We start from the raw sequence: 6,534 nt of genomic DNA, 5'->3' as shown, positions 1-6,534 counted from the left end.
AACTGATTTATGGCGGGAGAGCCTGGAAGTGAATTATTTATTTTTCCCATGTAAAGGATTTGCTATTTCTACTTTTTATGTTTAATGGATTTTTGTTGCAGTGTTTATGTACTTTTAGATGGATTGAGGAGTTCTCTGACCTCTAATATCATATCGCACAAAGCTGTTTGCAAATCACATTAAAAGTCTGAATTTAAACCAGTGAAAGAAAAGAAATGAAGAGTTATAATACTGAGTCTGTGACCCAAGAGATTTTTCTTAATTTATAATATTGTGTCTCAGAAAGAATATGCAGATGTGAGAACAGGGCCCTAGCCCAACAGCTAGCCAGTACAGGTGCCCAGCTTTCTAGGCACAGTTCCTCAGGTCAAAAGTTGGGTCATCCCATAGCGGGTGAGGGGAGAAGCCTGGTGACTAGGGGCAGATGTGCAAGATGCTGAATTTCCAGAACTCTGGCAGGTGAATATGCTCTTTAGATAGTCGTAAGACCAGGTTTGAGAGAAAGGTGAGTCTGTCTATCTACCTATCTATCTATCGATCTATCGATCTATCTATCTATCTATCTTGAATAGGCAATTGAAAGTTTTATAATAAAATGTTTTCTCTTCAAGCCTTGCCTCCTCTCCCTTTTCTGCTTAATTCTCTGTTTCCTGCCATGGAGCTCATTCCTCTTAGTTTTCTCCATATTTTTCTAGAGTTCCTTATTCTTTTTTTCCTTTTTGTTGAATTGATTGGGGTGATACTGGTTAACAAAATTACACAGGTTCAGGTGCACGATTTCACAACACATCATCTGTACACTGTGTTGTGTGTTCTCCACCCCAAGTTGAGTCTTGGTCCATCACCATTTATCCCCCCTTTACTTCCTTCACCACCTGCCTCCCGTCATCCTCCTCTCCCTGGCAATCCACTGCAGTCTGTGTCCATCAGTTCTTTCTCTTTTCTTTTTTGCTCAATCCTTTCATGGCCCACCAGTGATCCCTGAGCTTTCAGCCTGCTCTGCTTTCTTAATGTTAAACAAATGGAAGCATCTGTTCTTATCTCCCCCCATTTTTATACAAAATTTGAAAAGTTTCATATACTGTTTTTCTGTGCCATATTTTTTAAAGCTTACCAATATATCCTAGAGCTCTTATCATAGAAGTATCCGGAAATCTTCCTTATACAAAATTGGGTCATCACTGTGGAACATTCAAATTTAACACTCCTATCAAGGTTTATTTAATAAACTCATTATTGATGGACATTGGGTTTGTTTTCACTTTATTTCAAGGTCTGAAATGCAATATCTTAAATGTGTTGTATACGGCATGGGTGTGAGTTAATCTGCTGGATAAATTCTCCAGTGTGACCTGCTGGGTTGGAAAGCACTTGTGTTTGTGGTTTTAAAGTCATGTGCAGATTGTTCTGCTGCTGCTCCTGCTCCCCATCACCGACGCGTGAGCGACCATGTTCTCTAACTGTCTGTGTGTGTGACAGAGAGGCGTGGTTTAAATTTCCTCGGAGGTTGTGATAGTATTTGGATTAGAGGGGTGGAGTGGTAGAGGCCCTTCTGGGTTCCCAGAATGTGAACAAGAAGCAACAGTGACTCTAGATAATAATAATAACAACACGAACAGCCGATATTTATATAGCGCTTACTATGTGTTTGGCACTAAGTGATTTATTATACCCACTTAGATTAGACGTGGCTCATTTTAACTGGATTTTCTTTTCATTTTTACTAAGAGTATTTACTAAAAACCAGACACTCTGCAAGTGTTGGTGTAATCTTTGTTGACAGAAGTCCCCCCAGATGTCAACAGAGAGGGAAGGAATTATGGGGACAAGCTCTTACCTACACCAACCAAGATTCTGTGTACAATACCAACTGATCTTGTTTCGGGTGCTATGTAATGCCTCGAGAAGGATGTTTGCCTTGGGAACTGCAACAGGAGGCAAAGCGTGTGGCTGACTCACCTATCAGATGCTGGAGCAGAGCACACCCCAGCAGTTGCTTTCTACCCGCGGGCGCTGATGGTCTGCTTAGTTTCACGACTCTGTTTAATAATTATGGTTCGGATTGGAGGATGGAAAAGAGGGAGAAGAATTGGATTTTATGTATGTGTATGTGTGTGTGTGTGTGTTATAATACTAAACTAAGAAACAAATCCTTCAACTACTTATCAGGTTTAGTCAATAACTGTCAGTTATTATTACCACATGAACAATATTACCGCAGAGGAATATTGAAAAGGAAAAAATATCTGAATGCATATAAATGGAAAATGTCTTCCAGACCTACAGGCAAATGTACAAATATAAATCAGAGGCCAGAATTAATGCCGGGAGCTCGAGCCTCTCATTATTTTCTAGTTTTTCTCACTTTCTTCCCTCTGCCTTAGTCCATCTTCAAGATGACTCCAGAATTCTGTCGTCTTCACTCCTGCTACTGACTTCCAAAAACTGTCCCTTCCCCTCCGCTGGCCTGCCTTAGTGGTTCCTAATCGCAAGCTATGTGATAGCACAAGGGAATGGTTAGCTTTTGTTTAACCACTCGCCTATCCTCACACCACACAATACCGGTGGTGTGGCTATGAATTTGAACAATGGAGGGGCTTGGGGATGGTTCAACTCTGGTCAGAGTGTTAGACATCTGAAAATGGTTTTAGGGACAGTAGTAATAGGTAGGGAAAGTGTTTGGGGTAAAAGAGCAGTCTTTTGGGGGTATCAATGTTATTTGGAAATAGAAAAATAGGAGATTTTAGTAGGAACAATAATTAATAGTAATTGAAGACTGTTTCCAAGTCAGAAGCAGAGAATTGGCTCTGACTCTAGAAATCTGGGTTAAATACTGTTTCAGTCAAGGTCCATTCAGGTTAATACAAACCATAGTAGTTATTTCAAACAGTGGAGGACTTAAGAGAGGGACAGAGATACAGGTATTGTGACTGGAAATAATTTGTCTGGGTGTAGAATCAGTTGACCCTTTGAAAAAAGACATATGCTCTGCTTTGTGCCGCCGCCCTGCTTGGCCCACTGGCTGACAGCGGTTTACCTGGCTCCTGAGCGTGTGGTCCCTATTGCAGTGGAGTTTGTAGCAAGAGAATCAAGACATGTTTCTTGGTTTAAAGCATTTCACCTTGTTGATGTTTTATAGGCAGACTATCATTACCTTTTGGCAACCATGGGTGGGTGGTGCCCTGAATTTTTAGACCTATAATTTATACTCCTTAAGAATAGGCCCAAGGCTCTGTATTGTTTCAGGCTATATTCTTCCCTAAGACTCCCCATTCTCACAATGATTTCAATTACACGGGAACGATTTCATGCCTCCAGTCCAGTCTTCTACCCTGAGCTCCAGGCCTCATGGATGCCTCAAAGCAGATCATTTAGCACGTGTGAGACTGAGCTCATCCTGTCCCCCTCAGATCTGATTTTCTCCCAGTGTTCTCCCAAGGATAGACACTACCCTCTATTCAGTGGCTCAAGTCACCTTCCACCCTCTGTCTTTTCCTCATATCCAGTTCATTGCTAAGTACTCTTGATTTGACCTCCTAATAAATGCCTCTTGAATTTGTCTTTTTCTATCTCTACCCCATCACCCTAGTCTAAGCTATCATCAACTCCCTCCTGAATTATTAAAATTTCTTCTTAACTGATCTGTCTGCATCTATTTTGACTTCCCTCCTGTTCATTTTCCAATGGGCTCTAGTGTGTTCTTTTCAAAGGTATATCTTGTGCTAACATATTTTTCCCTCGGGGACACTTTCTCTGCCCTTCACATCACTTATCATGGTGGCAATTTTACAGTTCTAGGTGCGGTTCTTCGATTGCTGTGTGCTTTTTCCTGTAGCCTGTCAGCTCTTGGGTAAGGAGGAGATAGTGGCTCTGTCTGTTTTTGCTTAGTTTTTGTACATCCTCAACCCTCAGTGTGATAAGAGCACATAGTAGGCACTCAGAAAATATTTCCCATAATACCTACCACAGAGTTTTACACTTAACTGGTGCTCAATAAATACTACATATTTAGCCCTGGATGATGTGGCTCAGTGGATTGAGTACCAACCTGTGAACCAAAGGTTCACTGGTTCGATTCCCAGTTAGGGCACATGCCTGGGTTGGTTCCCAGTAGAGGGCACTTGAGAAAGCAACCACACATTGATGTTTCTCTCCCTCTCTTTCTCCATCCCTTCCCCTCTCTCCAAAAATAAATAAGTAAAATCTTTAAAAAATACTATATATTTATACAAATTTTATGCAAATTGAGTAAATTGGCATTTAATTTTGAAAATGGATTGATAATCAGTTATCAACCCATCTCAAAGTACAAAAGGAATTCTGTGAACCTCTGTTTTCCATGGGATATAAAGCAATACCTGTCAGGATTTTTACCTGCAAGCAACCAAAGCTGAGTCTGGCTGATTGTGCAGAGAGGGAGTTTGTTGAAAGGGTATAGGGGAGTTCACGAGATCACTGAGAGGCCCAAAGAGCCAGGCTAGAGGCTGAACTTTTAGGAACATGCCACAACTATGCTGTCAAACTGGTCTGATGGGGAAGCCACTGCTGCCACCAGCATGAACTTGACACTAATTTGCTCTGCTGCTACTTCTGCATGAGGAACTAGACTTGCTGCTCCCACCAGTGCATCTGATTGGCAGGGCCCACATGGCAGGTCACACGTCTGCATTGCAGGTGCAAAGGAGAAGCAGAAGGAGCATAGCTAAAAGATGTCAGGCAGCCACCAACATGACCAATGTCTTCTACAAATGGACAGTCATTTGTAAAGTCTTCACTTGCTCCTACCTCATAATTGTGCATTTAGATATTGGCATGTACCAACAAGCGTAGTTATGTAGATAAATGGTAAGAGCTGGACTCAGAGGACTCTAAACTCTTTTCCTACCTTTGCCGCTGATTTTGCATTTCACCGTTAGATGCTTTAGTTTAACCATCTAGAAAATTAATGTAATACTATCTACCGAACGCTGAGAATCAGCAGTAATGGTAATGTATTTTGAGATCCTTGGATAAAAAGCACTGTAAAGACTTACTGTATCATTATTTAAAATAGATGATTTCTAATGAAAATGCTAAGTTCAAAGGGCTTGATGGCTTCTTGGGATGCAAAATGGGCAATGCCTGGTATATTAGCTTAATAAACCAGTCCCGAAGATGTTTGCCTAACTCTCTTTCCCGCTCCTCTGTGAGCATTAGAAGGCAGAAATATGCAGGAATGGTAATGGGTGTAATCAGTCACAACATGTGAGCTTATTATATTGGCTGCTTGCACAGTTGGAACCTTCTGAAGCTAATCACAGCCCTTTTGCAAAGTTCATTGGGTTGGACTTTCTGATACATCCTCCTCCCAGGTAGATTGAGAGGCAGAGAAACTCCAGATGAGGCCCCTGAGAGCACCATTTACCCATGTGTGATTCAGTGCGAGAGAATCACACGTTAAAAATACCAATCTCTTTTCTCTTTTCAGTCGCGGGATCTGAAATCTTTTCCAACAGGAGAGTATTAGCAATAAATTTCCTCTTATAGTCTCCTGTCTTTTCTTTTCTAGTTTTCTATATTTTTAAAGCTCGGTAGCCTCAGCTCCTTTCTTCTCTAAGACTGCCAGTCAGTTCTATCACTGACTCTTCTGCGAAGAATGGCAACCTTAGCCTTTTAATCCTTCTTACTCTCTTGCAGCCTAACTCTTCTCTGGTGCATTGCTCTCTGCCCCAGAAATGCCTCCACGGATTGTCATTCTTTGCCCTCTGTCCTTCTTTTCTCATCTTTCTGTCCACTGATTTCCCAGATAAGGATATGATGAGTCTACATGTCTCTTCTCCTTCTGGTCTGCAGCACATCCTGGTCATTTTCTCTCTTTAGCTGGAAGAGAAGTGCTGTCTTCTCTGTAGAGGACCGTGGTGCTACCAGCAAACTGAATCTCACAACATGGCCACCACGAGGCGCTTTATATGGATGGTGGCAGGTTCTCTTTGCCTGTCAATCAAATAGGGCACCTAGAAGGACAGGCATTTCAGTCTTCTGCATTACATTATACCAGCTGAGCTGATCTCAGCCTAGGAGTAATTTGAAGAGACTCTACTAACCCCCATACACACGAGCTTATTTGGTGGCAATCTTATTTGCAGGGAAAAAGCAAAGGGAGTTCCTTTTTTTGGAGCAGTCACTGAAAAAGGTTTTTTGAGCTGAATCTGGCCCCTAATCAGTCAGTGACTGACTATGACAAGAGAGAGGGAAAGGCACAAAAGCCTCCCCAAAAGCATACAAATTACAGTGAGGTGGCCATGGACTGAGAGGACGTTGGTGGGAGATTGAGTATTTATTAAAATATCTTTTGTCAGCCAGATTTATTTTCATCTTTCTTCATAAGATGTGATAGTTTTGCATCAGCGCATCTAAATGAAATAATTTGCTAAAGGTCAGATGCAATTCCCTCCAGCCAGCTTTCATTTACCTTCTAATTAATAACTAAATGTTCACACATACATTAGCCTAAGGCTCATGCATAAAATAATAACTACCATTTATTGAACACCT

Source organism: Desmodus rotundus, chromosome 2 (assembly GCF_022682495.2).
Source record: "Desmodus rotundus isolate HL8 chromosome 2, HLdesRot8A.1, whole genome shotgun sequence".
Taxonomy (NCBI): domain Eukaryota; kingdom Metazoa; phylum Chordata; class Mammalia; order Chiroptera; family Phyllostomidae; genus Desmodus; species Desmodus rotundus.
This window is presented reverse-complemented; position numbering follows the sequence as displayed.